Below are 25,881 nucleotides of genomic sequence, written 5' to 3'. Positions count from 1 at the left end.
AAAAGTATTGCTGAATTTCTCCATGACCTAGCCACTGAAAATGATAAAGCTTCTTTCTAATAGGTTAGATATACCCTTGTGCAGTCTTATTTCACAGTCTTTAATTTTCATAGTACATTCTAATTATAAAATTTTCATATAAAAGAGAGAATATTTCTTTATCTCCCCAACCTCAATTTACCAGTGGGGTGAAGATTCTGACAGAATTTTTTAAAAATTAATTCACGTACTGAGGAACTCTTTAGAAATTATAAATTACTCTGATTTTACATTTGAAAAATATTCAAGGTGATAATTTTGCCAGTTTATATATGTAAAATAATTTTTCACAAGTTTGGAATCTATTCCCTCCAATAAATTTGATTTGACTGATATTACCTTGATTTCGACTTTATGAAAAAAAAAAAAAAAAAGACACAATTTCTGAAAAGAGACATTGCCTTGGGCTTTTAGAGACTTAAATTCTCCAAGTTTTGTTACTATAAATTTGTCTTAAAATTATTGCTGTTTAATTTTATGATGATCTTGATCTTTATTTATATTACTGGTTATTTAGCAGTGAAAGAATAAGAATCTGCAGAATTAGAAGGTGAGGAAGAGAAAACAATAGGGACAACAGAAGGAATCAGAATAGGAAAGAAATTGTAAGAAACATTAAAATTAACAAGCTAAAGGAAGACAAAAGAAGCAAGATAATAATGAAAATGGGTGATAACTATCTATTAAAAGTGACAATAGAATGAGCTAACAAAAAAATCTACCTAAAACAAAATTAAGCCAAAGAATTAAAAATAAGAGAATTCACAAATGAATAACCAGATACAATACTATAAGCAAAAGAGAAGAATCTCAGTGACTGTTTCAGGGCAAAAATCTGTGATGAGTAACTAATCATTTGTTAATATTGCAAGGAAAAATAAAAATAAGTTACATTTGCCCTGGATGGGTAGTTCAGTTGGTTGGAGCACTGTCCATACACCAAAAAAAAAAAAAAAAAAGGTTTTGAGTTCAATTTCCCATGTTCAGGGCACATACCTAGGTTGAGGGTTCAATCCCCAGTTGGGGCATATACAAGAGGCAACCAATCCATGTTTCTCTCTCACATTCATCTCTGTCTCTCTCTCTCTCTCTCTGTCTCCCTCTCTCCCCCTCTCTCTTCCTCTCATCTCTGTCTCTCTCTCTCTCTGTCTCCCTCTCTCCCCCTCTCTCTTCCTCTGTTGAAAAAATCAATAAACAGAGAACCAAGACACTGTGATGATAGATGGCAGCAGCCTGAGTGGGAGCTACACTGACACTCTCCCAGGACCAAACTGGAATGACAACTAAAATATAGACAAACCATCCTGAATATCAACTGCAACTAAAGACGAGCTGGAGAGCACGCTCATAACCAAGGAGGAAAAGGGGAGATGGCATAGAGACTGGGAGGAAGTGCAGAGGCACAAGAGGCCTGGCTGGGCCCCCACAGGCAGCAGCTGAAGGTCCTGAGGGAGATCTCAGTGTGGGGGGCTCCCGCTGAGGACTCCGGGGCCTGAACCCCAAGCTGGGATCCCCAGCCCAGAGCACCAGAACTGAGAAAGGTGCCCATATAACATCTGGCTGTGCAAAGCAGCTGGGTTTCTGTCTGCCAGGGAGAGACAGCTGGAAATGCAGGCCCCCTCTTAAAGGGCCAACTCACAAAGTTTCACGTGCAGCCACTCACCTTGGGCTCCAGCAGAGGGAGGGCAGAGTGGACTAGAGCTGTGTGAGGACAATCCAGAGATTTTGGCTCTGGGGATAGAGCTCAGATTTCTGTGCAGGTTCGTCCCCCATACAGCAGAGGACACCTTTCTCAGGCAGACATTTACCATCCAAGCAGCTTTTGCCTGGGGGGAAGCATCTGGCCCACACTGTTGGAAAACCTCCTGCCCCACCTAGGGGAGTTTCTGCTGCCTGAAGCTCATTAAGAGACTGAATAACTATCAGCTGCCCCACCTTGTGCTTTATACAGCCTGTGGCTCATTAAGACACTGAATAAAAATCAGCCTCTGGGTACTTTGAGCCTTTGCTTGATTTGCTTCTGGACCCAGGGCTTGGGAAAGCAGACCTTGTTGCACATTTTGGTCCTTTCCAAATGCACCCAGCTCTAGCAGAGGGAACCCCAAGCTGTGGAGAGTGGAAAGCTTCAAACAAGGTACTCAAGGCCAATCACAAGCAGCATCTGACATTGGCCTGCACCAGAGATCATCCAAAAGACTGGGAATCCTAGCAGACCCACCTAATACATAAGAACGAATCCAAACAGGCAGCCAAAATGGGGAGACAAGAAAACAAGCCCCAAATGAAAGAACAAAATTCTCCAGAAGAAGAGCTAAATTAAATGGAGATAAGCAATCTATCAGATATAGAGTACAGAATGCTGATTATAAGGATGCTCAACAGCATGAGAAAAGATATGAAAACTATGCAGGAAATTAAGAAAGGCATAGTAGAAATAAAAAATACATTGGAAGGAATAAACAGCATATTAGGGGAAGCTGAGGATCTGATCAGTGAATTAGAAAACAGGGTAGAAAAAAATCACTCAATCGAATCAAAAAGAAAAAACAATTAAAAAACGGGACAGTATAAGGGAGCTGTGGGACAACATGAAACGTAAAAATATTTGCAGCACAGGAGTACCAGAAAATGTAGAAAGTAAGCAAGGGCTAAAGGACCTGTTTGAAGAAATGATGGCAGAAAACTTCCCCAACCTGGTGAGGGAAAAAGTCACACAAATTCAGGAGGCACAGAGTTCCAAGCAAGAAGAACCCAAGAGGCCCACGCCCAGACACATCATAATTAAAATGCCGAAGATTCAAGAAAATGAGAGAATCTTAAAGACAACAAGAGAAAAGCAATCTGTTACCTACAAAGGAGCTCCCATAAAGCTGTCAGCTGATTTCTCATCAGAAACTCTATAGGCCAGAAGGGAATGGCATGAAGTATTCAAGGTAATGCAAAACAAGGATCTGAAACCAAGACTACTCTATCCAGTAAGACTATCATTCAAAATAGATGGTGAAATGAAGAGCTTCCTGGACAAAAAAAGGCTAAAGGAATTTATCACCACCAAACCAGCATTGCAGGAAATGTTAAAGGGACTGCTATAATAGTAAGAAGAAGTAGAGAGAGAAACATAGGCATAAAGAATTAAAATGACAATAGATAAGTACCTATCAATAATAACCTTAAATATAAATGGATTAAATGCTACAATCAAAGGACATAGGGCAGCTGAATGGATAAGAAAACAAGACTCAAATATATGTTGTTTACAAGAGACCCACCTCAGAACAAAAGACTCACATAAGCTGGGGAAAAAAACAAAAAAAAACTTCTGGAGGACTTTAAGGGAGAGATTACCAGCAATACAGTCATCATAGGGGACTTTAACACCCCACTGACTTTACTGGATAGATCTTCCAGACAAAAAACGAACAAGGAAACAGTGACTCTAAATGTGACACACTAGATCAGATGGATTTAATTGACATTTACAGAACATTTCACCCCAAAGCTGCAGAATAGCCATTCTCCTCAAGTGCACATGGGACATTCTCAAAGATAGACCACATGTTAGGACACAAACCAAGTCTCTATACAAGTTCAAGAAGACAGAAATCATATCAAGCATCTTCTCAGACATTTATACCATAGAATACTGTGCAGCTATAGAAAAAGATGGATCCCTTACCCTTTGGGACAGCATGGAGGGACCTGGAGAGTATTATGCTAAGTGAAATAAGCCAGGCAGAGAAAGACAAGTATCACATGATCTTATTCATATGTGGAATCTAATGAACAAAATAAACCAATGAACAAAATTCATCCAGAAACACAGGAGCATGGAACAGACTGATGAATCTCAGAGGGAAGGCAGGGTTGGATGGGTGCATGGGGAGAAACTAACCTATGAACTTATATGCACAACACAGGGACACAGAGAATAGTGTGTTGAAGGCCTGAGGGTGGGGTGGAGGGTGGAGGGGATCAATGGGGGGAAAAGGCTGTTGGGCCAAAGGCTACGCCAAGTGTAGTGGCAACTACTACGCCAATTGTCATGCCAAGGACATTGGCCAGGGGGTTCTCACTGGATCTGGACAGACCGGAGGAAAGCCGTGGAGCTGTGGCAGGCCAAACGCACAAGATATGCAAACCCACACTTTCTCCTGCTGGGGGCTAGCCAGGCATAAACAGGGGCCATGCCACATCCCAGGGGAACAATCCACCCAGGAGGAACAAAACCCACACCCTGGGGGAACAATTTGCACCTCTGAAAATCCTGGGCCAGTCTTATAGGAACCAGGACAATAGTGACTCTCAGCCAAGGATGGGTCAGACATTGGTCAGCTAACAGGGCACCTGCTATGACTGTGCTGTACCAGGTTTACACAACTGCAGCCTTCCCATGGAGAAGGTGCCAGGAAGACTAAGTGTTTTCACTTTCCCCACAAACGGGGACATTTGTAATGCTTTCAACAATAAAGATAAATTAAAACATAAAAATAAATAATCAATAAACATATCCTCGGGTTAGCATAAAAAAATTTATAAAAAGAATAAAATAAACCACTTCTGGTGGATGTTCTCACTATAAATCTATAATAGGCCAATTAGATTGATAACAAACAATAATTAATATAATAGGAATATAAAATATGGATGATATATTAAGTCGAAAACACATAAGTTTTGTATGCGTTTTGATACTATTAACATCTATGTTTATATTATTTCTGAGAAGTGAAATTATAGGTAATTTTAATTTCCTTTTGTGATTTTTCATGTTTTAAAAATTGTGTTATTAAAATCATGGAATTGCTTTGAAAATAGTAAAATAATTGGCATACAGTAAAAAAAAGTTCTTTGAGCCCGGCTGGGCGTGGCTCAGCGGTTGAGCGTCAACCTAGGATCCAGGCGATCCGGGTTCCATTCCTGGTTAGGGCACAGGCCCAGTTGCAGGCTTGATCAGTGACTCATCATTGATGTTTCTATCTCTCTCTGTCTCTCCTCCTTTCCTCTCTCTGAAATCAATAAAGATATATTAAAAAAAAAAAAAAAGTTCTTTGACTTTTTTTACTTCCCCTATTTATTTATTTACACCTCCCTGCTTTTGCTCTTATAGTTTACCTTGAAAAAAACAAAAAACAAAACTCTCCTCTTTTTTCTCTATCCAAGTTCTACCTTCAAAACCTCTATGAAAACTCCTATAGCAGATCTAATCTGGTTCACTGTTTATCCCCAGCAATAGAGCACAGATGGTAAAAGCTTGAAACTGGTGGCATCACACAGACCTAGGTTTGAATATTGGCTCTGGCTTTTATCAATTGTGTGAACTCACATAAAGCAATTAACAACTTCATGCCCCGTTTTTCCCATCTGTTGAACAGATAATAGTAACTATTTAATACAGTTGCTACATGAGGATTAAAAGCTGACACATATAAATTTCCCATTGAACTTGACCCATGATAAGTGTTCAATATTACTGCATTCTGCTTGAGCAAATTTTGTACTCTTTTATCTCTTCTATTTCCAGCAAAATACACCATAGAGCACTTTCTCCTTGTTGATGAACTTATCCACTATAACCTGTCTTTCATTCTAATGAAAACAAGAGTCAATGTAAAAATAAATCACTGAAATACTAGGCAAAACACCCCACCTGACAACCTTGAATTCCACATGAACTGGCAATCTATCATGTTTCCCTGCATTTTGGAGAATATCAAAATAGCATCTATGGAGTTATCAACCAAGTTAGTTGGTCACTTTGAAAATTCTCAAATAATTTTCTGTAGGAGAAATATTTTTTTTTGCAAGTCATTATATACATTCTCATACACTTGCTTATGTAAAAAATTGAAACTTGAGTATAATAAAAACAAAACTAGTAAATAGTTTTGCAACTGCTGATTTTTAAAATTATACACAGTTGAAATAAGCCTGTAGTTAGGGATTATACAAATTTTAGATTTTATAGTAGTCAGTCTTTCAGGCTGGATCTCTCTTAGAAAAACATTTTAGAAATCCCTGAATAATTCTCATTTGAAGTTGTGCAGAAAAAAATGTTCTTTTTTAATGGACTAATGAAATAAAAATATACATATAACAAAATACTCTGGAAACATACAGAATGGACTTTGGGTTCTTCGGAGAAAACTCGTTTTACAAGGGATGCCTGACATAGCTGTAGTACACTAAACATTTCACAAGGGGGCAGAAGAACAATGCATTTTTAAATCGCATCCTAGAAATCTTGCAGCTTAATATTTTACCACTTACAGAATTATTACTATCAATACTGATAAACTGTAACATTACAATGTGTTAATCCAGCTCTTTCAGATTTTATTCTAAAATATTTACCCTATACTATTGGTAAAAGTGGAAAAATGATAAATGTCAGAGTAGAGAGGTAGGATCTGCTATACATCCATGTTATTTTTTTCTTGCATTTTTGAAAGCCACAGATTTAATATGGCTGGATTTTTAAAATTTATTCATTCATGCATTTAATAGGCTTGAGGTTGGGTCCTTCACCATCACACCTCAGAAAGGGACTACAAGAGTAAATGAAATCGCCCGGGTTCACAGAATTTTAGACTGTCTTGTGACTTCTTTCATGTATTAATGAAGAAACTGAGGTCCTGAAAATAACATGCACAAAGGCCTGTGGTATGTTAAAGTCAGAGGCAGGACTAGAAGGCATACGTCCTGACAACCAGACCAGTGTGGTGACAATCAGAAAATCCTTAAGGTTTGATAATTTTAAGATGTCACCCAAAGAGGGTAACAATTCTGACCTCTCTTTGGGCCCAACTCTGTGTTTGTAGTGCCAGTGTCATGTCAAGTGTGGTCTAGGACAGAGAAGGAGAACATCTTAACCCTGACATACACACCTTTTTGTCATTTCAGAGCCCAGATTCTCAAAGTGGCCTACAGAAATCAATTGTGAACCAATCTCAACCAAGCAGTATCTCTCTTATGCAAGGCCTGGAGTAAAAGTGACCATTTCCTACTAAGTGCTGTTAAACAGAACATTATGGAGGCTTAGAATAATAAAGGATCTTAAAAATACTCTATGTCAGGATTTCACCAACCCCAGCTATAAAATGATGAACAGGCTATTACCCAGTTTCTTCTTATTGGATTTGGGGCAGCAAGCTTAGCATGAATGCTAGTAGTCAGTAACAATATCCATTTAGTAAAAGTTCTTTTACTCCTCAGCTAAAAATAAAAATTTACTGATAAAGTTGGTCATAGACATGTAATGCGATTTACAGGGCTTTTTGAATCATAAAAGCATTTCAAAGTAAAGCACTGAAACAGTCATATCATACTCAACTTTAATCATCAGTTCCCCACCCCACCCCAATATACTCTTTGCTAACATGTAGATACACTTCATTGACTTTTATTTGAGGGACAGATTTTGTGCCAAAAAGTGAGCTCATAATTAAAACACTGCTTTCTCAGGTCTTGGGACTTTCTTAGAATCAGCCTGCAGAGCTTCCTCCTTCTTATATTCCCCTTCCCCCTGCCAGTCACTTGTGTGTGCACCGAACTCCAGATTTTCTTAAATATCCAGGCCATCAATTGCCCTTACTCTGAGGAGTCAAAGACAAAAATCATCTCATTCTGGCACCCCCTACTGATAATGTTAATGCACATCTTTGAGTGCAGTGTTTTCTGTTTGTTTAAAAAAATTATCTTTATTGTTGAAAGTATTATAGATGTCCCCCTTTACCCCCCATTGATCTCCTCCACCCCTCATCCACCCCACCCCCAGGCATTCATCCAATTATTATATGTGTCCATGGGTTATGCATATATGCATATAACTTCTTTGGTTAATCTCTTCCCACCCTCCACCCCCCTTCCCTCTTTCCTCTGAAATATGATCGTCTGTTGCATGCGTCAGTGTCTCTGGATCTATTTAGTTCTTCAGATTCTTTTGCTCATTAGCTTCTTCTTAAAGAAGACCCTTCAAGTTTTCCTGTAGTGCTGGTCTGGTGGTAATGAACTCTAACTTTTCCTTGCCTGAGAAGCTCTTTATCTGACCTTCAATTCTAAATGATAGCTTTTCTGGGTAGAGCAATCTTGGTTGTAGTTCCATGTTTTCCATCATTTTGAATAGTTCTTGCCACTCCCTTCTGGCCTGCAAGGTTTCTGTTGAGAAATCAGCTGACAGTCATATGGGTGCTCCCTTGTAGGTAACTAACTGCTTTTCTCTTGCTGCTTTTAAGATTCTCTCTTTGTCTTTAACCTTTGGCATTTTAATGATGATGTGTCTTGCTGTGGGCCTCTTTGGGTTCCTCTTGTTTGGGACCCTCTGTGGACTTGTAAGCCTATTTCTTTCCCCAGGTAGGGGAAGTTTTCTGTAATTATTTTTTCAAATAGGTTTTCAATTTCTTGGTCTCTTTCTTCCCCTCTGGCACCCCAATAATATAAATGTTGGGCCTCTTGAAGTTGTCCCAGAGGCTCCTTATACTATCTTCATATTTCTGGATTCTTTTTTCTTTTTGCTTAGTTCGTCTTCTAGAGATTTCTTCTGTTCTTTCCTTTGTGACATGTTTCTTTGCATTTTGGCTGCTTCCTAGTGTTTGTTTCTATGTATCAGGTAGAGCTGCTATGTCTCCTGGAATTGGTAGAGTGGCTTTGTGTAGAAGGTGTCCTGTAGGGCCCAGTGGCTCAGCCTCCCCAGTCACCTGAGCTGGGCCTTCTAGGTGCTTCCCTGTGTGGGCCGTGTGCACTGTCCTGTTGTAGTTGAGCCTTGGTTACTGTTGGCGTCACTAGGAGGAACTGACCCCCAGGCCAATCAGCTGTGAGGACCCGCTGCAACTACAGCCAGAGAGCTGCTGTGCTGGAGACACCCCTATGGAGCAGGATTTACTTCAGGGGGGCTTTGGTGTTCACCAAGTGCGCCCCTTGAGTGTCACTCGTGGATGTGGCAGGGTTGTAACCCAGCGTGGTCGAGTCTGACCACCAGGTGCACTGTCTCTGGGGCCTCCCGGGAGGTGCACAGTCAGCCTGTGCCAGTGCCTTGCCCAGGGCCCCCCAGCGTGAGCTACACAGCAAACCGTAGTTGGCTGCTCCTTGTGCTGGGCTTGGCGGTGCCCAGGAGAGGCCCAGCTATGAGCCAGTGCAGCCGCCGCTAGTGCCAGGCCTGGGCCGCTTATCAAGCCGTATGGGGCAGCTGCTGCTTGTCTGAGAGATTCTAGGAAAGTCCTAAGCATGAGGCTCGAGAGGCCACGTGCACAGAAAAGCCCCTGGAAATGGCCTGGATGAGCTGCAGGTGGGGGGGCGGGGCCTCCGGGAGTCACGGGGCGGGGCCAAAGGTGAGTCAGGTGCTGGCGACTCAAACATGGCGCCTGCCCGCCGGCTGTGCGGGGAGGACTCGCCACAGGAGCCACGGCCTCCGCCAGCCCTTCTGCCCGGGAGGAAGCCGCCCTCCGCCTGTCGCCCGGATCTCAGGCAGGTCAGTTCCTCCCCGAGTGTCCCGGGTCCGAGTGAGTCCGCGCCGGGCCCTTGAGAGGAGCTGCTGGGGCTCCCTCGGCCTCCGCGACCCTCAGGGACAGTCCCCGCTGGGTTCACAGCCCGGAGTGTGGGGCCGTCTCTTCCTGGCCCTGGAGCCCTGGGCTGGGGGCTGCTGTGGGGCGGGGACCCCTCGCTCCTCCGGGAAACCCCCGCCGCCGAGATTCCCTCCCGGGTTTCCCCGCGGCCCCGGGTGTGGGCCCGGCCGCGTCTCCGGGATCCAGCCCCGCCCCGCCCGCGTCCCCCCCTCCTCCCGTCTCGGTGCTGCCTCAGCTCCCTGCTGCGGGGCTTCTGTGCAGCCGGGTCTCAGGAGGCTCCGGGTGACGGTGGTTCTGGGTTTTAGTTGTGATTCTGATGTGGTTGCAGGAGGCGGCGGGGCAGCTGCTACCTGCGCTGCCATCTCCAATTTGACTTTTTTAAAAATATGAATAAGCACTTGCCCCATCAGCATTTCTCAGGTGATTTACACACCGCCACCTCTGTAATAATTCAGGTTTTCAAATCTGTGTGACTTCTCTGGTCTCTCTTTTCTATATTGTTCACCTGTCTGTCTCTTTGTGTGCGAGTATCCCACAGTGTCTTAAGTGCCATAACTTCATAAAACATACTTTGGGTGTCTACTTCACTATTCTAGAACTTTTGATTTTCTAAATGAATTTTTAGGAATTAGCTTCCTAAGTTTCACAACAAAATGTGTGGATTTTGACTTGAATTTTGTTTTATTTACAAATGAACTTAAGGATGACTTACATCTTTATAACACAGAGTTGTCTAATCCATGAATGTGGTGTTTGTCTCCATTTATTTGGATTTCTTTAATGCCTTCCAGTAAAATTATACAGTTTTCTCCTCAAAGCTCTTGCATATTTTTGGGTGAGATTTATTCCCGTGTAATTCATTTATTGATGCTTTTTTATAATTGGTACCATTTTTATTACATTTTCTAACTCCACATAGCTGGAGGATAGAAATACATTTTATGTGTTGATAATGCATACCATACCATACAAAATCACCTTATCGATTCTAATAATTTATTCTGTATATATTTTGGATTTTATATGTAAATAATTATCATATTCAAATAATGAGTAGCATTTTTCTAATCCTTATATCTTTCTTTTCTTGCCTTACTACACTGACTCAGATTATTAAGCAGTGTTGAATAGAAATAGTGGCAGTAGGAAAACTTTTGTCATTCCACATTTTAAATGGAAAGTTTTTCATTACTTTACTGTTAAATACAATGTCTTTTGTAAATTTTTTATAGGTACCCTTTATCAGACTAATAAAGATTCTTTCTAATCTTGCTTTGCTAAAGTTTCTTCTTTTTAAGTAAAGAGTGCATGTTGAAATTTATAAAACAGCCAACAAGGCATGGCCAGAGGTATCACATGTCCAGGGCCTCTAATGTAAAGGCAGAGAGAAATTTAAAGATTGCCTGAGACCACCCTGCCGTTCTCTGGGCTAACCATTTGAATAAGTGGACATTTATATAGGCACTAACAAGTATCATTCTTTCACTTCAGCTCTTGTAGTACTACTCATTTGACATTTAGCATGCAATGAAAGGGAAAGGTATTAAATTCCATTTTAAAATTATTTTTTCCAAATTTATTTTTTCTATATCTTCTCTCCCCTTTTAGATTTTAAGTTGATAGAGGTCATGGACATAATCTTAAAATCTATATCTTCCACAATATTAACCTACTTATTTATTCATTTAGCATATTCTTACTGGGCTTTGCCATTAATAAACAGTTTACATGGTTATTGATTAATTCTATACGCATTTGCAAACCTCATCCGTGTATATCACAGAGTACAATTTGCATTATCCATTAATTCATTCAATTTATTTATATTGGTGGGGAGGAATGGGATTTAATAAGTTTACTTTCTCTTTGCAAGTTTTCTCACTTGGTCATTAAAATGGTTTTCTATATGAACTGCCTCTGAAAATGAAAAATGATTCTATAGATGATGGATGGAAAGTACAATATGGAACTAAAATGATAATATAGATATGCAAACTAAAGCATCTCATAGCCTGCAGTAGATTTTCACTGCTTATTTATGAAACCGTGAAGCATGGGGACTATAATGAAATTGCTGCTAGACCCTTAGCTGTAACATCTATCATGGAGGGTGATGGTTCGAGACTAAATGATAAATTGGTAAGGTCAAGCTACAATCAATATGCAAACACTCGATATAGAAGTGTGTGACTTATGCACACCAACAGCAACAGATTAAAATATTATGGATTCAATCTTTTTTTCCTCCCAATGGAGACCATCTTTAAGATAAATGGTATAAATAACTTTATAATAAGGTCACGCCTGATTTTATTTAGCCTCAAAGGTAGTACAAGCAAATTACTTTTTTTAAAGGGAAAAAACCCTGATTTTTTGGCTCAGTCATTATGCGTACCTCAATTAACATGTAGGAAAGTCTGATAACTTAGAATTATACACACCTTATAAATTATGCTTTTTACATTTCATATTTCTCCTATGAATTCTTTCTCTACCAAATGCACTCATTTAGACTAGCATTAGATCTTTTTACAGTCACATTCTAAATTGTCTTCTCTATATTTAATCCCTTTTGATTCATATTACACCTCTTGCTCACATTGTATGAATCACTGTATGTAAAAGCTGGCCAATCTGATGGTAGAGGCTGCTGATATGTTTTCCCAGGTAATACTTATATTAATCAGAGTCAGGGTTTTACCAAGTGGAACCAATAGGACATACATACATACATACATACATACACATATACACATACACATACACATATACATATACATATACATATACATATACATATACATATGTGATTTATTATAAGAATTGGTTCACACAATTATGAAGGCCAAGAAGTCCCACAATCTGCCATCTGTAATCTGGAGAACCAGGAAGCCAGTGGTATAATTCAGTTTGAGTCCAAAGGCCTGAGAACCCGGGGAGACACTGATATACCTTCTAGTTCAAAGTCAAAGGCCTGAGTACCTAAGGGAGGTGAGGGTGGGGGGCAATGGTGTAAGTCCTGAAGTCTGAAGGTCTCAGAACAAGAGTCTCTGATGTCTTCATGTCTTATGGCAGAAGATGGATGTCCCAGCTCAGGAAGAGAGAGAGAATTTTCCCTTCCTCTGCCTTGCTGTTCTATTCAGTCCCTTAATGGACAGGATACTTCCCATCCACATTGGTGAGGGCAGATCTTCTTTACTCAGTCTACTAATTCAAATGCTAATCTCTCCTGGAAACGCTCTCACAGACATAGCCAAAAATAATGTTTCACCAGCTATCTGGGCATCCCTTAGCCCAGTCAAGTTGACACATATAATTAATTATCACTATACTCAAGCATTTAAACTGGAGTGTCCTATAGATAATGCATCCTCATTTGTTTCATAATCAGCTAAAAATTGTGAAAATTTCAGTAAAGCTAGAAGGGATGCCCATTGTTATAGAGAATATTGAAAGGAAATTTAGGGAAATGTTGTAGTCATGCAGGCAATGGCCTAGTTTACTAAATCATTCTGTAGTCTAGAGGTTTCCAACATGATCTTTAGCTGCAGACACTTCTGGATGATATCTCATCTCTCTCATTTATTATCTGAGTGACTAATGCTCAGTGAATGTTAGCTGTGTGACCACGATTATTCCTAGGATACATTGCAGCTCTGCTCCCTCCCTATATTTTATTGATTTCAGAGAGAGGAAGGGAGAGGGAGGGAGAGAGAGAAACATCAATGATGAGAGAGAGTCATTGATCGGCCTCCTCCAGTGTGCCCCCCACTGGGGATCGAGACCACGACCCAGGCATGTGCCCTGGCTGGGAATCAAACTGAGATCTGGTCAATCCTCAACCACTAAGTCAAGCTGGCCAGGCAAACTAAGCAAATTTCTTAATCTCTCTTTCCTCAGTTTCTTCGTGTATAAAGCAGAGATAATCATCCCAATCTAATTGAGCTGAAAAGCTTAGAATAGATCTCGGTGGCTTGCAAGCTACTTGATCCTGATCAAGTGCCTTCATTTCTCTGAACATCAGCAAGCTGATTTGGAAAATGCTGATAGCTCTATTTTTACATTTTTTTAAAATATATTTTTATTGATTTCAGAGAGGGGAAAGAAGAGAGAGAGAGAGAGATAGAAACATCAATGATGAGAGAGTCATTGACCAGCTGCCTAGCCCGCAACCCAGGCATGTGCCCTGACCGGGAATCAAACCCGGATCGCCTGGATCTTAGGTTGACGCTGAACCGCTGAACCACACCCGGCCGGGCAGTTCTATTTTTATTAATATATTGTTATAATGATCATATTTCTTTATCTCAGGTGGTAAAAATGCTTAAATATAATAATTATGGAATCCAACAAATAATTCATAAGTACCCACCATAGGTTCATGTAAATCATTCAGTAGAGGATCTTGTCCATGGTTAATGCTCAGTGAATGTTAGCTGTGTGACCACGATTATTCCTAGGATACATTGCAGCTCTGCTCCCTCCCATGCTGGCATGTAGTTATAATACCAGAGAGCCACGTTTAACTTGCAGGTTTCCTGGAGCTCACCTGTTTTAACAGCTTCCTGTAGGGATTATTGTGCTTCTGAGAACTTGTTTGCAAGAGGGAACAACTTAGTTTTAGAAGTTATTTCCTGGTAAGGCAGCTAATAGGAGATTGAGAAAATATTATTTTCCCTTTCTTTCTTTAACCTATTATGGATTAACACAAGTTGTTGAGTCTCCAGAAATGTGTTGTTTGCACCAGATCCATGACAGATAGAAGGTGATATTTTTCTAGTGACTTAAGCATTAAGACATATGTCCAGTGCTGGAATTTCTTACCTTTGCAAGATTCGTTTTTCAGATTAAAAGACACAGCTTTTAAAATAAGCCTTCTCCATATAGTCACCTGCCTTTAAACTACAGAGAAATTTAGAGAGACTGCCAGATAGAATATTCTCTTCTATTTGTTTAAAACCCCAAGCTGCATAAAGAGAGTTGGAGCTTTCCTCTAGCCCCTGCTATCAGAATGATACATTTGTTAGTTACGTGCCACCAAAATGCTGCTCTGCTCTGGGTTTGGTGTCTTAGGCATGCTATTTTGCCATTACTACCATTTTAAAAAAGCATTTTGATACTTTAATTTTTAGAATTCCAGCAATGCAATCCTCACTGCTATTCATTAGGGTCTGTGAGAATTTGCTTTCATTGAATGAAGTCTGTGGACCTGAAAGTGAACTGATTCCCTTTGATACAAAGTGGCCATCTATGCTGCTTCTCTCTTGTGCCAGAGAATGGAAACAAATGTAAATATAAGCTGAAGAAGAACAAAATTATATAAAAGAAATAATTTAACAAAAAAATCATTCAATGAGTCATAAGTAAGTAATTTCTAAATGAATTGCTCTTTAGGATAAGCCATAACACACATTTTCAGGACCATCTGCCTGTGTGCCTATCCATCCATCCATCCATCCATCCATCCATCCATCCATCCATCCATCCATCCTTCTTCTATCATCTATACCTATCATCATCTATCATCTATCTATCTATCTATCTATCTATCTATCTATCTATCTATCTATCTATCTATCTATCATCTATCTATCTATCTATCTATCTATATCTATCTATCATCTATCTATCATCTATCTATCTATCTAATCTATCATCTATCTATATCTATCTATCATCTATCATCATCTATCTATCTATCATCTATCTATCTATCTATCTATCTATCTATCTATCTATCTATCTATCATCTATCTATCATCTATCATCTATCTATCTATATCTATCTACCTACCTATCATCTATCTAATCTATCTATATCTATCTATCATCTATCAGTCTATCATCTATCTATCATCTATCATCTATCTATCATCTATCTATCATCTATCTATCATCTATCTATCTATCTATCATCTATCTATCTATCTATCTATCTATCTATCTATCATCTATCTATCTATCTATCTATCTATCTATCTATCTATCTATCATCTATCTATCTATCTATCTATCTATATCTATCTATCTATCTATCATCTATCTATCATCTATCTATCTATCTAATCTATCATCTATCTATATCTATCTATCATCTATCATCATCTATCTATCTATCATCTATCTATCTATCTATCTATCTATCTATCTATCTATCTATCATCTATCTATCATCTATCATCTATCTATCTATATCTATCTACCTACCTATCATCTATCTAATCTATCTATATCTATCTATCATCTATCAGTCTATCATCTATCTATCATCTATCATCTATCTATCATCTATCTATCATCTATCTATCATCTATCTATCTATCTATCTATCATCTATCTATCTATCTATCTATCTATCTATCTATCTATCTATCTATCTATCTATCATCTATCTATCTAATCTATCATCTATCTGTCACCATCATCTATCATCTATCCTATTCACTTTCATTAAAAATAGTCTAAACAAAACATAAGCAGAGGAGAGTATAAGACCGTTCATGGAGCCCATCCACATTTTAATCCCCATTCAAATTTTGCTTAAATTTGAAGCTCAATCAAATTTAATTTGTAGGATGGCAATTTTCTTTAGCAACTTTTTAGTCTTTAAGTTACCTCTTTAAGATGAGCAATAAGATGAAGATCAGATTCTATGATAAGAAAAATTAAGTAAAACTTTATAAAGTAATAAATTTGGAGACAGGGTCACCCCCCCCCCCCAAGAAAGTGTGGTCTCTCACCCTGGCTACCTTGACTGAGTGGTTAGAGCTTTGGCCTGTGCACTGAAGAGTCTCGGGCTCAGTTCCCAGTCAAGGGCATGTACCTGGGTTGCAGGTTTGATCCCTCACCCCTGGTTCGGATGCATGGTGGAGGCAACCAATTGATGTGTCTCTCTCACATTGATGTTTCTCTTTCTCTCTCCACTCTCTCTCTTACTTTCTCACTCTCCCCCTTTCCACTCTCTCTGAAAATTAGTGGAAAAAATATCCTCAAGTGAGGATTAAAAAAAGAAAAGAAAATGTGATCTCTGGTTTTATGACTCCATATTTCCCCTTCTCTCCTCCATTGCCATTATTTTTTTATACCAATCCTTTTGTATAAACAAATGATGAACTTTCCCCCAGATCAGTTCTATGCAATAAACGTGTAGTGAACACCAATTTGCTAGGCATTGGTAATTTGAAGGTGAAAAAGACAGTTTCTCATTCTCGTGATCTTTGTGTGGGAAACACATGACATTTTAAGAAACAAAGTGACATGGTCATAGGTTTAGAAAGATAGTAAAAATGACAGTATGGGGAAGGGATTTGAGGGGAAAATCTTGGATGCAGGTTATCTCTTAGGCCTCTGTGTTTTCTCCCTTAGAACATTTCCTGATCAGTTTTGCCCTATGATCACTTGGGTAGCAATGTAACTGCAATAAGGACTGGAAGTGAGTAGAATAGTTGGTATAGTCTTAAAAGCAGTGGATTAAGAACTGGCGTTTTAAGACATGAGAGGGAGAGAATAGTATGGTAGTGGCAATAAGGAATGCTGAGTACCATGAAATCCAGGAGTGGGAAAAAGCAAACAGTCATTATTTGAGAAGGATCCAAGGAAAGCAGCATCCTCAGAGGAGAAGCCAGGTAGAAGATGAACTCCAGGGAATAGTATAAAGATCTTCACTGTGATTGTTCTGGGATTATTTTACTATTTTAAAATGCAGTGATTTTCAGCCCTGGTCAGGTGACTCACTTGGTTGGAGTGTCATCTGTACACCGAAAGGTCGCAGGTTCGATTCCAGGTCCGGGTACCTATGGGAGGCAATCAATCAATTGATGTTTCTCTCTCTCTCTCTCAAATCAATAAAAACATATCCTCTGGTGAGGATTTTTTAAAAAGCAGTGATTTTCATAAGTTTGTTAAATTTCTTTGGAAAAAACTTACTCTAATGTGATGTCTGTGTGTGTACTGCAATTTCTTTCTCCATTTTTAGTATACTCTAATTCTCTTCCATTTTCTTGAGAAATTTATCTCCAGTGGTTTTAAAATAGTGCCTTCTTTGCATTTTTATATCTATCTTTCTGGGGCTCTATTGTCCAGATAATAACATATCAATTCATATATCTTAGCCTTTTTTTTTTCTTTTTCCATTTCTTCTTGCTTCTTCTGAAAGATTTCCTCAAACTAAAATTTCTCATCTATGTGATTGCTCTGTGCTTCTCAGAACAAAACCGCATCTCCAGCCTTTGCACACAGTTCTCATTATTGTACACAGGGATTTAATGATTTCATCTTAGGCTCCTGTCTTCAAATTCAAGGATTATACATTGCTAGACACCTCTGGGATCGGATTCCTAGCATATCCTCTCTACTTACTCCAGGTCATACTACTCTCCTATCTTCGCTGCATTTGGCAACCCTGAAAGCTTTTCATCATTTGCAGTTTCAGCTGCTCCTAACTCCTTAAAAGAGGTGTGCATTTCCGTTGCCTTATTGTCCTTGTGAATTCGAAGAAAAGAATGAAGATAAGTGACTGTAAGCTAATGTGCTCAGACTAGAAATCCTCTATTATGGTATTTCATTTCAAGTCTCAAAATGATGAAAGCAAATTTATAATCCTCTTAACTTTGAGCAAGACACAAGGGGAAAATATGGATTGTCTTTTTCTAACTCCCTAAGACAAATTGTTTTTGTGCACATTAGTCCCTATGAAAAACAACTCTTTCTATTTGCACTAGTTATGGCTTTTTTCTTTGTTCTCTTATCTCAGTGTAGTCCTTGAAACATTTAACTAATTTTAAATATTATTTCCTGAGGAGCCAGAGTTTATTTTATCTGCCTCATGTTGTCCCCTTAAAACGTGCACTCTTCTATCTTCCTCCTAAGTTGAGTCAATATTTATGATGCTTCTATTTTCTCTGTTCAGACCTGGTAGTCAACAGCTTTAATGTTAACTAATATATTCTGAACAAAGAGACACAGGTGGAAAACAGTTTCTGCCACCTAACTGGAAAGGAGATTTGGGAGTGTCAGGTTCACTGTTATATTTTATATAGCTGATGACTCAAAATGAATGTTTTCCTAAATCTGTATTATTCAATGGCAGGGTTGTCATATTTAGCAAAAATAGTAGAGGATACCCAGTTACATTTGAATTTTAGATAAACAATAGTTATTTTAGTGTAAGTATATCCTACAAAATAATTGACTATAGTAATTTTCCTCACCATTTCTACAAAATTTTTCAAAAGTAGGCATGCTTTGCTTAAAGAAATAGGTGTAGTGTCTTTACTAGTTCAGTGCAGGGTTTTAACCTAAATAAAAATCAAATCTAAATGATTCTAAATCTAAATGAAAACATTAAGAATATGGAGCTGAATTACATACAACCTTATTAACCAATTGAAATCTTGCTTGTGGTAAATGAATGAATAATTTATGTAGTAACTGGAGGATTTTTATTATTATAGTTTACAGACTTAAAATGACCTCAAATTGAATAAATATATTTATAGGCTTTATAATTTTAAACACCATATCTGCCTTAAATAACTTACCTAAATTTGTATATGTAACCGCAAATTTATTTCCTAATTTTGTAGTCTTCACCTGGTCAGTTCAGAGACACATGGAAGACAGTTCATAGAGTTTACCAGTGGCATTCTCTCAAAATTTCAGTGTTATCTGAGACCTTGAGGCATAAAATTAGGGTTAATTGAATAGTGGTAGTTAATCATAGCAAATATTAAGGATTATTCCAGATAATCACATCCTTATATGTACATAATTGGCTTCTGAAGGAGATATCAAGGGAACATAATTAAATGTGTATTTTGTCTTTGAAGCAAATATGGTAATTTAATAACTTGTTTTTTATCTCTTCTCAATTTTCAAGGGAAGCTAAATCCTCAAAATTAATAATATCTGTATCACGGAACTTCTACAAGGTTCAGGTGAGATTATTCACAAATACACACCAAGCAGATGGCTTGTCATGTAAGTAATCTTTAAATTTTAATCATCATTACTGCTGTTGTTTTTGTCCAATTTTAATATTAAGTATGGCTAATATGTTTGGTTTATAGAAGAGAAAACTTATGGTTTTTAGAGGTTGAGTGACTAAATTTTCACATAAAATGACTTTCCTTTTTAAAAAAAATTTATTATTTTTAAAATTTATCTTTATTGTTGAAAGAATTACAGATGTCCCCCTCCCCCCCCCATTGACCCCTTTTCCTCCCCCTGCCCGGGCCTTCACTGCCTTCACTGCACTATTGTCTGTGTCCATGGGTTATGCATAGATGCATATAAGTTCTTTGGTTAATATCTTCTCACTGGCCCCCAAACCTTCCCTCTAAGAATCCTCAGTCTGTTGCATGATTTTCCTATAGAATCTTCCATTTTAAATCTTTATCTCTGACTATTAGAAATAACAAAATAGCTTCTTTTCACCATCCTAAATGCGACTAGCTAAGGATATGTAATAAAAATTAGCAGTTGCCTTCCTACTTACATTCACCTTCCATGCCTCATGTCTTTTAGTAAGAAATATTAACAATTGTGGTATATTTTCTAATTATTCTTTGCTCCAAGAAACTTAAAAAATACATATGTCTGTATGTATTCAAATATATACAGGTAAACAAGACTTTTCATTGTCTCTGTTTTGAGAATTATAGTATGTATGTTTATACATACATGAATTACACTATGTATGTTTCTGAGAATTATAGTATGTATGTTTACTTTGCAAAATTGGAGGTGGATAGCATGATTAACTTCAATAACAATTGAAATAGATTCTAAGCAGGATATCAAAAGCCAGCAGGGAAACTGATTTTGTTTGTATTTATTTTATATTTATTTTATTTTTAGAAGTGGACCTGAACATTATAAACTTTCTGTAATAATTTTCTCACATATTAATTTGTTAAATCACCCTGACAAATCTGTCATGTAAAATTAACAAGTATACTATATTTTTGTGTGTGTGTGTGAAGATTAAGCAGGGTCATTGACATAAAAGCACTTAGTGTACTGCTTCTCAGTTACAGAAGAATTAAGTAAATATTTACATTTTTAACAGCATTGTGTTTTCTTTGTAAATAGCAAATAATGTAAAGACATAAAAATGAAAATGTAATGATTTTCCATTGCATCTCATGTATTTTTCTAGTCCTTTTATAAACAATGTAGATTGCTTAGTGCCTTTTTCCTTCCATGTGTGTTTGTTATTATTTTCCAAACTTCTTTTTTTATTTTTCTGTGAATGTTTTTTGGTTTCATCATAAATGTCCTTTAAAATACCTGATAAGTTTATCCCTTAGAATTTTAAATATTTCTCTCTGTCTTGTTTTTATTTTTGTTTTTCTGCTAGCTTTTTCTATTCCAATAGCTTTTCTCATTACTAACAGGTTAATTTTGGTAATTGGGAAAGCTATTGGTTGTTATATAATTTCTGACTGCCTTTCTCCTCCTGAACAGCCTATAGGTTCTCAGTTTTTCCAACATGAATTTCTAGATTTTCCTAGGTGAATAACAATAGCTCTTTCATGATTAAAAATTTTTTAAATTCTCCATACATGTAATCCCCAGTATACGTGGTTTCATGTTCTTCTCCCAAACAATTCAGGTGGTACTTATTTTGGGATTATGCTTAATATGTGCCTCTTAGGCATCTGATACTCTTCCGTATTTTGAAATCCAGGCCCTCACAAAAACAAGTTTGTAGTGACTTTCATGCCAACTCATCCAGGGTTTTGTTCACAGCCACCTGAAAGCCAAGCAACACTGAGACGTGAGTGTAATAGTGGGACTTAATATTAGCTAGTAAATGGACTTACTCAAGTCACTGAAATGCAGGTAAGTTTTAAGGACAAACTAATTTCTCACCATTAAATGATGCATTATACACATTTTTAAGGGTTGTATTTTAAAATATCCAAAAAATAAAAATCAACTACCAACAAATATAACCATAATGATTTGTTCAAAGCAAGTAGCAGATGAGTTTACAAAGCATGACTATCTTTTTTGTGAAACAAAGAAAAAGTAAAAAAATAATAATGTCTTTATGTTTATATATTATGGGTGAGTGTATATAGCTTTATGGGAGGAAAATGATGAAGAGAAATTCTTACAAGCTGTTAGAAATTGTTAAAGCAAGACTTCCACTGAGTAAATTTGGTAATTAGTGAAAGTGTTAGAATATATTCTCCATTGCAACTTAATCCATCATTATGTATCAAATGTGTCATGTGAAAACAATAAAATAGTACAATGACTTAGAGAACTTAATTTCAATACTTTGTTTTACTAACATTAAAAGATACATTATGCATCATTTCCAAATACCAACGTTATTTTTTTTAAAGTTATATTAAACACACGACCTAATATCACATGTGAACTTTACCAATACTATGTTCAATATTTAAAAAAAAAAAAATCACTTTCAAATGATAGCTTGATTAACTGTTTTCAGTACATTCTCTTTCCATCCAGGATCAATTTACATGTGTGGATGCACACACACACACACACACACACACACACACACACAACTATATACAGTCAGTATTTATATATATGTACATTCAGTACATTTAAATGTATTCATTAGCACTATTTGCATTTTCTTTTTTCTGTTGTGGATCGTTTATTTTATAAATTATTGTTTTAAAAAGATTGCCCAGCTGGGCATGGCTCAGCGGTTGAGCGTCGACCTAGGATCCTGGCGATCGAGGTTCGATTCCCGGTCAGGGCACAGGCCGGGGTTGCGGGCTCCATCCCCAGTCGAGGGCGTGCAGGAGGCAGCCGATCAATGACTCTCATCATTGATGTTTCTGTCTCTCTTCTTCTCCTTTCTTCTCTCTGAAATCAACAAAGATATATTTTTTAAAAAAGATTTATTCCTAATACATAGGGAAGCTACTATTTATATTTACTTCCCTAAATACTGCTTCTCTTACCACATTATATTACTGATTTTGTCCAGGGGACTTCCTTGATTTTTTAGGTGATTAATAATAATAATAATATTTATTTTGGGGGAACATTGGGATATTAAAACCAAACTATATACTCCATCATCATCAGAATGTTTCATGAATAATCAGATGAAATAACTTAAGCAGTACTTTTATTTTGGGAACTATGTTTAACACTCTAGTCCAACTTCATATTTCATAGATAGGAAAGTGGATTCTAAATAGGAAACCAAATGTGATTATTAAATATGTATTTTTATGAAATTTAATTTTGTGTTAATCAAACCATTTATGTTTCTGTTGCTACTTCTCAGATCCCAAAAGTGTGTTTATGTATGTTGCCTCATTGAATTCTCATGACAATTCTGTATATACAATTCATAATATTTTTGTAGCATAAGATTGTTGTGAAAGCCAAGTATGATAATGTATATATAAGCACTAAGCTGTCTGCCAGATACATAAGTAGCATTATGTGTTAATGATTATTATTTTCATTATCTTTCTTATACACAATATCATATCAAATAACTGGTCTATGGTACCAATTATTTTTATTACTTCTCATAAAAATGTTCTTAATAATAAAACTTATTTGTCATCATTACCAATGATACCAGGCAACAAGGCATAATAAAAAGACAAGTGTAATACCTTCTCCATTCACTCTTCATTTCGTACTTCTTTAATCAATATTAATTGCCTAATTCATTTTTTCAACATTTGTCACATTCATAACCATATTCAGTCATGTCTTTGTATAAAATCAAGTTCTGTGATAATAACATTTCTATTTCTCTGTCTTTACAAAGCCAGTCCATAGAGTTTGGCCTTGGCAGCTTCTTGAAACATGGGATTATACTATTCATATCCTGCAATGTATTTTTGTTACTGACTTCAACATCTGACCTTTAGCTGGGCTGTTCTGTACTGAGACCAGGTAATCAGTTTGGAGTGATTTTTCAAGTGTTTGACCATGGCAACGTCCTGTTCCTGTGGCTCACAGGAGACCTTGAAACAAAATAGCATTTTACTATCACATGGTACATCTTTCTCATTAAATACTTCATCATGAACCTCCGTGTGGGTGAAATATTCCACCTATTTACTTTTAGACATTATGATAAACATTTACTTTCCTTATTTATGAAACTATCCCTTTGGGTTTTTGTTGAGAGTTTAACTAAGCTACTCCATGGTACTGTTGCCTTGGCATCCCTTTTGTTTGGCAAAGTGGCCCGCAGTAACCTTAAGCTGGCAGTAAGCCCCTCATGCAATCACATGCCCTAGCAGCAGCCTGCAGGGTCACAGGTAACCATAAGCACACCTAATATTACTTCCCCAGCAACCCTTGTGATCAGCAGTCTCCCCTCCCTCCTAGGGCCTTCCCTTTACGTGCCCCTTAGATAAGACCCCTGTGAGGCGTACCCAAACTCCACTCTTCTGGCTTGAATTGGCCAACCCATCTCAAGCATGGGAACCCCAAAGCACTCCACCCACGGACCCATCCAGGGCCTGCTTCTCTCCCTTTGGCTGCACTATGCCTAGGCTTCCATCTGTGAATAATAAACTTCTTTATTTCAATTTCTCTTGTGGTCTGGCACCCTGTACTCCACTTAACAAGTATTAATTAGACAACTTCATAGCATCCTTTTATTCTAGGATGACTAAATTAATTAAAGAAAATGAAAGATATTTTCTATGCAGTTTTCTTCTTTTCTGATATGTACAATTAGCCATTTTTATTAAACTTACTTTCTCTTCTTCAATGATATTTTCTTCTCTTCCTCATAAATATTACAACAATATCTAAGTCTATTCCTTGGAATTTGGGTCACTTTGTTCTATTGTGATTGCTTAAATTTTTAATTTTATTGCCTTTTCCTACTGTGCTTTGTTTGCTCAGAAATGGAGACACAATTTTAATACACTTATATTCACCAGTTTAACAGTTCACATCATTCTTAACTTGTACTTTTTAGGTATTGGATGTTTACCTCTATTTTGGGATCAAGTTTGGAGTGATTTGGTTGCCAACTTATCCAGGTTTGCTCTGGTAATCTTCTAAGAATAAATAACTCACACCTATTTTATTAAAAATAAAATAGTGGGTTTTTAATAATAGCTAATTAATGGAATTACTCAAATTAACTACAAAAATGTATTCTTCAGGTAGATTCAGTTCTAAATAGAAAATAAGTGTGTATTAGGAAAACTTTCTGTTAGGGAATAAAATGTTGGGATAATATGATTGTTTCTATTTTAACGTTGCTTGGTAGTTTACAAAAATATTTTCTCAAATTATCTCATTCAATGTTCACAACAAATTTGTGGTATAGAATGAATAATAACTTCAATGCCAAAGTTTTTTGAAGGTTTCATGAGAGAATCTACATGAAATTTTGAAGCACTTTACCTATCAAGGAAGTAAAAATTAAATAAAGGTTAATTATTTTTGCACTTTTTAGTAATATAAGAGCACAAATTATCATCTTATTATAACAGTAAGAAATGTTATATAGAAATTAAGTAGAGTAAATTTCTTTTCATTTTTGATCTATATTATATTGATTTTAATGAACATATTTTACATTCTCTGTATATTTTTAATTTTAAAAATAAAAATATATCAATGTGTTTGAAAATGTATATTTTCTTTTATGGATTTTTAACCTTTTAAGCTTTTTATTTTGAAATAGTTATACATAAACAAGAAGTTGCAAAAATGTACAGGTGGGTCCCACGCACTCTTCCCCCAGTCTCCGCCAATCTTGCATAAGTATAATACAGTATCAAAACCATGTAACTCGTATAGATACAGTATCACTGCTTATTTTTAATTAGTAAAATACAGAACAATATTACACACATTTTTCTGCAAATCATTTTCTGTCTTAGATATGTAGTGTGGACATTATTCTAGATTAGTGTTTTTAAAAATATAGGTCATGAGTTATTTGTGAGTTTTGACATCAATGGACTTGAGTTATCTTATATTTTAAAGGCATAAAAGAGAACTTAAAAGAATGAGATTTTATTGTATATACTAACAATATTTCTATTTTTTTAAATTTGTAAATGTGTATACATGTGTGTATGTACTTTTATAGATGTGTACAAAAACCTGATATATGTTGTGCTAATATAATGGCTTATATATTTGTACATTGCTTTTAATCTTCCAAAGAACTTCCTCATTGACAGCTTATGGCAATTCTGTGATATAGAATTAATTATGTTTTCTAAATCATAAGATTGTTGAGCATCATATGAGATTATCCATCTATTAATACTAACACAAATGATCATAATTG

This window comes from Miniopterus schreibersii (genome assembly GCF_964146895.1).
Source record: "Miniopterus schreibersii genome assembly, chromosome: X".
NCBI lineage: Eukaryota > Metazoa > Chordata > Mammalia > Chiroptera > Miniopteridae > Miniopterus > Miniopterus schreibersii.
Note: the sequence above shows the minus strand (reverse complement) of the source record.